Source organism: Silene latifolia, chromosome 11 (assembly GCF_048544455.1).
Source record: "Silene latifolia isolate original U9 population chromosome 11, ASM4854445v1, whole genome shotgun sequence".
Lineage (NCBI taxonomy): Eukaryota > Viridiplantae > Streptophyta > Magnoliopsida > Caryophyllales > Caryophyllaceae > Silene > Silene latifolia.
The window spans coordinates 28,855,460-28,864,107 of record NC_133536.1 but is presented as its reverse complement, the minus strand read 5'-3'; the positions used below and the strand labels follow the sequence as shown (position 1 = coordinate 28,864,107).

Here is an 8,648-nt window from a genome sequence, read left to right as displayed (position 1 = left end):
AAGATTTTACAATCCTACCCAACTAAAAACATGGTTACGTCCTCGTAACCTTCATTATTATAACCAAGGTTCTCAACTATCGCTAACAAACTGGAAGAGGATATAATATTCACAACTCGCTCAAGTTAACCAATCTTTACCAAAGACAATCAATATACCAACTCTCTCAAGGAAGCTATCGTTACCAGTAAAATCATTAGTAATTATTCATTTTACCAATCATTGTAATTTTATACCTTAGAAAAATAGGGAATCAATCAACGTGATAAAAGAATTAGGGTCAAAACTTGATAACTCGATTTTTGAAAATTTATAACCTAATAGGTCCAATCTAACTTTCCTTTACTTAATTGTATGATTTAGGTCAAGACACAGAATTACCAATAAAATGAAGACAACCGATTCGCAGTATTTATCACCTAGAAATATTTTTAATCCTCATAACAATTGGGTTTGGTATTTATTCATGAATGACGAATGCGCATTGATTGGCAAATTTTATAAACTTATTGGTCGCGTAAACAACGATATTGGAAAGTTATCGTACGGACTATTATACACAAAATTTCGTTCTTGGTGTTAATTATATTTAGACTGTACCCAACACAATGACAGAAAGATTAGATGTATTTAACTACACAAATTTTTACAAATATTCATTATATGTTATGCTAATATCAACTTACCATGTTAACACATAATTCACTTAAATCACCACATTACATTTCCTGTTTCGACATTCGTAACCAACCACAACCCACCAATTCGCTACATGAACGAACAACATGACTAACTTGACCCACTATTTGTGACTCCGTTCTAATTTCATTACTCCAGACTTAGCAATTATCATGGACCATACAACTGACAGGTTGGAAACCTCATTCGAATTTATACTCATACGACACAATTTAATTTCATTTTTTTCAAAACTTTTACTTTCATCTTGAACGGTGAATAATTTTCTTAACATAATCTTATGGCGGGGGTCGTCATGGAATCCACTTTCAGACTTACTACGAAACCCAAAATCGGATAAACTTAATTCAATTACTTTAAACAAAACAAGCTTAGGTGTTGACTCATATATCGTAATTTACGAGTCCATCTTATTCATGGCTCAATTAAACGTAACTATAACGACTATCATTTAAACCAACACATATCATGTGAATTATCAAAGGATTATTTCATCATAATTGCCAACATAGTTATCACGACAATCTTTATTAAAATATAATCTGATAGTGACGTCTCGAGGGTATAGCTATGTCAAGTGTCGTATTATATCAACAATTTCCTTTATATCATGCTCCTACAATTGTAAGAATCCCTTTTGTATTTTATGACGACATAGTGATGAACATATCCAATAAGGAATAACAACACCGTTTATTATCATGTTATAGGTTTTAGGTTCAATTGAAATAATTTAATGCAATGAAAGTAATAAATATACTATAGACACGCCGACTCACAAAAAGGCATTAGAACTCAGATGACATCCTACACGTGTGAACACTTAGGCACAATCATTACTACCATCCATGTGTAAACTTTTAAACAAAATTATTGTAAATATCCATGCGAGTATATTAGAAAATCAAATTAACTTTTAACGTTATCAACTTACACGAGTATGACATTATGGTTTTATATTTATATATATATATATATATCTGACCGTTATGCAAATATGATGAACTCACCAAAGATATTCCAACATGCCAAACGTATATAAAATGCAAACAACTAGACTCATATAAAATGTTTCACCCTCGATTAAAATCAAATTAAGCTATCCAATTTTCACTCATACTATCATGCCAACCATGTTATCAACTAAGTTTTAAATTTTTTGTCACTTGTTAAGATACATAATTACTGAACATGCGTGCTCTTTGTCGTCATATAAAACATTGTAAATTCACATTATTAAGGCCCATGAATTAATCAAACAGCTGTATGGAAACTTAACATAGAACGCACATTTTACAGGTCATGATTCACGTTGTAACTTTCAAAAATTACTAATAACAGCCGTTCAACGAAAACTTGAGTTGTATTACTTTTCATAACATACAAAGAGTTACTAATTCGTGATAAAAGAATGAGGTCGAAAATTCAAGAATTCGATTTTTAAAGAATTTTACAACTCAGTTGGTCCAAACAAGTATGTGACAGCAATTGGTCCTAAACTTGGGTCAGTTTGCAAAGCGTGCCATTTAATATAGAGACATCAAGAATTTTCGTGGCTTAACAATTTGAAAGCGTATGCGAACCTTCTAGTCGATGGAGTTGGAATTATGCAAAAAAAAAAATCATTTATACAAATTAAATGAGGATTTTTACAAAATCGTTGGTCAAAACATCACTGCACAGGAACTTCCCGACCACAGCCCACTAAAACATTTATTACTCCTAATCCGTATATCCTATAAACATAGAACCAACGCCAAATGAACACTAACTCACGAGGCTATCTCTCATAAAAATTTCATCCATAGAAAATTAACAGAAAAGAAATGGCAGTTATGTCAATTACAGAGTAAAATCAAACGGAACGGATTTCAACACTAAATCATTCATTTTCCATGTTCCAAACTCTTACAACCATCCTATCGATACTAACTCATCCTAAATTAATATCACACCTTTGTATATACGTAAACGTCCATCCCATAGAAATCCCTTCGCATCCCGACCTGCCCCTCACATCTAATCACGAACGTTACGACTAGAAACAAGCAATTCAACGGTGTCTCTCATTACGATCACGATACTATACTAGCATGGCTTCGGGATCACATAACCACATATTACCAGCCATAATAGCACTATCAACACGTCATTCACATCCATCCAGATAAATATCATAATTTCAGCATTAGGTCTCAAGGTATACATCAACTCGCTTATATCCAAGGTTTTCCTTCTAACTACCCCATTCACTCGTTTTCTCTTGGGTTGCCTGGTTCAAAACTGAGAGGGCAAAAGAGCACGCATTAAGGGCGCCTTCTTAACCGTCTTTGTGAGCTCCTAGCGAGTTTATTCCCAGGGGTTCATTTTATTTAGACACATCCTACGTTCATTAGGTTCATTGGTTTAGGCCTGAGGATCGTTCGCTCTGATACCACTTTGTAACACCCCGGTTTATGAAGGAGCCTTTGGCAAGACATTCCCTAATAAACCGAACTGTTACCATCTCGGTTTCCCGAGGTAGTGAATAACAAATTAAACTCCAAGGCAATTTATTTAACATCTTAACTTAACTATTACAAATTCTCCTTTTAAATTAAATTACAAGAAGCGACGTAAATAAAAGTGAAGTCTTCTAGGTGATGAACTAGCCACTAGGTCATCGATCCGATGTCTCACGCCCATCCGGCTCCCGTCCTATCTCATAAACCTGTCAAGTCTGCTCCCCATAAAACGGTTCATCACAGGTGTTCACGAATACACGGGGTCAACCACGAGGTTGAGTAGGGAAAACAATAAACAATAAATATGATATGCATGATACTCCGTCACCTCCATCTCCACCTCAACTCATCACACACAACCCCGCACGCCCACCATACCGATCCCGGTAGACTATATATATCGACCGTAGTCGATCCGCCCGCTCATGAGCGGAGGACACCAGGGCAAGTCTGCAGAACCACTGGGCCTTATCACAACATCACATCATATCTCATCATCGTCACCACCACACCATCCTCCAACTCCAATGCATATGCAATGCTCAACAATAATCAATGCAACATGATATGTATATCAATGAATGAAATCATGCTGACTATCAAAATAATGAAATAGCATAATCAACACGAAGCAGTTCGATCAACCACACTCCGGTGTATGAATCATGACATAAATTACAACCACACACAAGTCATCGATCACAGCTCGGTCACATGTAACACAACAACTCAACACAATTTAACAACACCGGTAAGTCAAGTGTATTTCCCTACCTCAGAGCTGCAGTCAAATAGTCGGAAGCTCGGTGATAATCCACAATAATTCGCCCTCTGAAAGATAATGAAATGATAACCCATTACTTAACTATTCCCGTTCCCAAAATAGAAGTTACTAACAATAGAATTTCTTAAAATGGAAACTTTCCCGATATAGTAACTTTTCTCTTTTAACCAACCCGACTCAAAACCCGACTTGAACATTTTAAATAACTCGGGAGTTAAATTAAATAACTAATTTAGATGACTCGGAATTAAATTAAATAACCATTTTAATGAGTTAAACGATTTAAGGAAAAACCCGAGTCACACAAACAATTCAAACAACCCGTCTTTAATTATTTACTTAACTCGGGAATTAAGTTAATTAATTTAGAATTCGACCCGATACGAAAAAAAATAACGATTAAATGATGAAAAATCCGTTTAAAAACCAAAACAGCCCGCACCCCTTCACACGCGCACACACACCACCACACGCCACCTCACCACCGCGACAACCACCTGACCCAACACCCACTCTGACCTCGCCACCCACGACCACCACCAGCCTGGTCGACTGCCGCCGGCGAGTCGAACCAGGGCTGGCAATCTGGCCGGTTCACCACCGTGCCTCCCCAAACAGCCCTTGTTCTCCCTTTACCACCACCGCACGGCCATTATCATAACCCCGCCAAACCACCGCCACCTTACTCGCCGCACACGGGTGTACCCAGACACGGTGGCGCCACCTTGTCGACCTCCCCTAGTCGACGTTGGCACCCCCGAACCTAACCACCTACAACCCACACGAAAACCCGTGTTAACAACCGTTGCTACCCCCTATCACCGCCGCCCTTTTCTGTCCCTAACACCACCAAGAACCACCCTAACCACCACCATGTCACTCGCCACTCACCACTCTACTCATATAACCCGTCAACAACTACCAACAATGTCTCGACAAGACACAAACAACCCACAAAACCCGACATTCAATTCGAAAAACAGAGAAGAGTTTGAACCTTTACCTTTCTCGCCGCCATAGCCGCCACCACGGCCACCCTCAGACGTCGACAAGCTCCCCTATCCCTTCCTTGTTGCGCCGTCAACCACCTATGCTCTCTCTCTCTCTCTCGTTTTGCGTGAGGGTGAAGTTTGAGATGAGGAAAGGAGGGAGGCGGCTGAGTAGAGGGATTATTAGGTTTAGGTTTATGGTTAGGGTTAGGGTTAATGTTTAGGGTTTAGTTGGGCTTTAGGGTTTAATGGGTGGATGAGATATTGGCCCAACTTAAATGGGTCACTCACAATTCGTATTTCTTATAAACCCGTCTTAATTAACTTACGGTAGATTAATGTAATTATCGACTCAATTATTTTCCCGACATATCTGTAATATAAAATGTATAATAATTAATATAAAATAATATCCGTTTAATTAATTATATTATATAAAATACGGGGTATTACAGTCTTCCCCCCTTAAAATGAACTTCGTCCCGAAGTTCGCTCCCGTACCCAAACCTCAAAAGGGTATTGTAAATCGCACTCACGGACGTCGCGTATTGCTAACTTGGTTAACACACACTTTTGACACATCAATTACACATATCAAATACGAAATGTTACACCTATACTTCTAACTGAGTCTGAACAACGTAGGTTTGAGTAGCTTAATCAAAAACCGATTGCTTTCTGCCTCAATACACTTTTTTGGGTTTCATCGAGTAAATTCTTGATCTTTATGAAACATAGGGACTTTTAGGATCGAAGGCTAAACCCACTCGACAACGATAAACATTTGAAATTGTTTTGGTTAAAGTATGGCTTAAACTTGAGGCAAATTCTCATTTACAACCGTTGTAAATGAGAATAATTTACGAGAGTGTAAAACCATCATACCAACACTTCTTTTGGGGTTATTGATGATGCATACTACCCCTTCATTGTAACTTATTATACGACTCACAGTAAATTTGGTTTGATCCTACACAAGTCTTTGCTCGAGAAAAGCTTAACCAAATATGAGTTGATCCGAGTTTACCAAGGTGTTGATCAAAACCTTGTTTGGACTTTTTTTTTGAAGTATAGTCTTACTATTTTTCTACTTATATTTATACTGTTATTTTTTCATATATACGGAGTAATTTTTTTTTTGTTTTAGTAGATTACTCCATATTATATTTGCTTTTATACATTTTTTTTAGTTAGATCTCCAAAAAGTGAAAAAAAATGTAAGTAGAAAATACTAAAACTATACGTTAAAAAAAAAGTCTAAACAAAGCTTTGGATCTACGCCTTGATTGTACAAATATACTTGCAGATTTTAGTAAATGGTTCTCATAGTAAATTTAACTATGTAAGGTAAATCGAAAGCTAAGGATTTGATAGTAGTCTTTGAATTATGTAGCAGTAATTTATTACAGATCAAATAGTGAAAATGAGAGGTTTTTATGCTCTAATTTCTTCAACAAATTTACACAAAAGTGAAATTATATGTTTTTCTATACTGGTGAATAATCCTTGTTGACTTAATGGATGTAATGAGGCGCCACCAAGCAATCGGTTTTTGTTTAAGATACTCAAATATACTTGTTCGGTCTTGGTTAGAAGTACATGATAGAGGTGCGTGTTCAAGTGTTGGATTCAACTATTTTATGAAAAAAGTCAGGCTTTTGCTCTAAATATTAGAGTGTCAAGTGTGTACGAGATGAGTACACGAGGTTATAATATTATAGAGTCCGAGATCTAAGTGGCAAGTCTGACAATGTCACCCGATCAGATTCTAAACCTAAGCTCATAACAACTCATATGATCTAGTTGGAGCTCAGACTTTTACAAAACACAAACTTAAGCTCGGCGCAAGTGATATATCATGCGCTCGAGCTTAAGAACTAGAATTTAAAAATTGAATGCCGATTAAAACACAGTCGTTCTTGTAACAAGGCATGTTTGAAACAACATTAACAGTTCGAGAAACGGAACAATAAGCATGGCGTCTATAACATATAGTCGTAATATAAAAAAGTCTCCCAAGTTGTGACAAATCGAAAGGGAAAATTAGTAGATATAAAAAATGATTAGCATTTTTGCCGCAATTTGTTAGTAAAGGTCATTACTCTTAAAACATAATATTATCACATGTCAATTAATTAATCTATCTTTGTTCTCCATCATTAATGAAGTTGATATATGCCTCTATATAAAAAAGTTAGTTCCGCCATTCTTTTACCTCATTCCTTTACATTCTCTTTTCCCTCTAATATATATATATATCTACTTTCTACATTAATTATCCTTAGTTGTTTATCTCTATATTTAAAGATGGAGGGTGGTGGTTATAACCCGATTCAGACCGGCACACATTCCCCCGTCTCCTACTCACCACCACATCATAGGCAAGACCCATCGAAGTGGCCGCCTAACGAAGTTTCCATGAGCAACTATTCGAATTTACCCTCTGCTTCCGTCTCGACTTTGGTAATCTATATTTCATTTGAATGACTTGTTGATTTTTAAGAATACATTTCATAAACAAAACAAGTTAAAAATGTTTGTAGGAGTACTAAAATAATTACACTATATAATCTAATTAATTGTTTTCTGTTCCATACTCTTACAGGCCAAAAAGAAGGGTACGAAAGGAGAGGAGATAGTGCTTAGCCATCCAAAGCATGATTGGCCAAAGAAAACAGTCAAAAAAATTGCATGCCGTTTCTGCAATCCGACAAGAAATTTGAACATGGAGTGGTTCACTTCCGAGGAATTGAAATCTCATTATAAGGAACTTCACAATAGCTACGCGAATGCAAGTTCAGATAAAACTTGTAGCCTTTGTGGAAACAAATTTGAAAAAATCAAGGATAGGAAATCTCATAAAGAAGTGTGTGAGAGTGAGGGGTGGGTACAAGAATTTGAAGTCGACCACAACTGATATGGATCAGCTCTCAGCTCTCCTGGATGAATGAGGTTTAATGAAATCAACCTTGTTTAGTTATAATTTGAGTCTTAATTGTATTGTCAAGTTAGTTTGAAACTTACTGTTTTCTTTAGGGATTTCAAGTAATGTGTTTGGATTTGCTTCGTTTAGATTTCGAGTGTTTTCTTTAGCAATATTAATTCAAGTAATGTGTTTGGATTTGCTTAGTTTAGAATTTGAAGTGCTTTCTTTCTTATTAGTGTGTGGTTGTTAAATGGTTTGAGAAACTTAGTATCGACTTTGTTGTTTGTTTGATTAACATTAGTGTTTAACATTCTTCTTCATGTCGCAATTACTTTAAAAATGTATATCTTAACTACTAAGATCAGCACAAATGTGCACCTGAACATCAGTTATGATGTGATTAATTATTATGAAAGCGACGTCGTTTATTTCGTTTTCTTTGTACAATACCCTATATACTTGTATTGTTATGGTCGTTGTTTTGAAATAGCTTCGTTGTTGCTGATGTTGCCTTTTATTTGCAAATGTCATTAACATTGTCATAGTCAAGAGATGTAGACCAAGAAAACAGAGATCAGAGACTTAAAAGTATTAACGTTTAATTTTACTATAATCGTTCCCAAACTATACTATCATACAATTAATTAATGGTTGGATAACTAGAACTCTAGAAGTAGTAGCGGATATTAACAATATTTCAGTCAATATTCCAATATCTTCTACACAATAAAAATCTTCACAATAAA

The 8,648-nt window shown here is 36.0% G+C and overlaps 1 long non-coding RNA gene across 1 annotated transcript; it reads left to right on the top strand.

Annotated features, from left to right (window-relative positions):
* Positions 1 to 7,217: 7,217 nt before the first annotated feature.
* LOC141614106 (uncharacterized) lies at positions 7,218 to 8,199 on the top strand. Its single transcript, XR_012529311.1, has 2 exons — positions 7,218 to 7,439; positions 7,582 to 8,199. It is a non-coding gene; the product is annotated as an uncharacterized LOC141614106 (long non-coding RNA).
* The last annotated feature ends 449 nt before the right edge of the window (positions 8,200 to 8,648 follow it).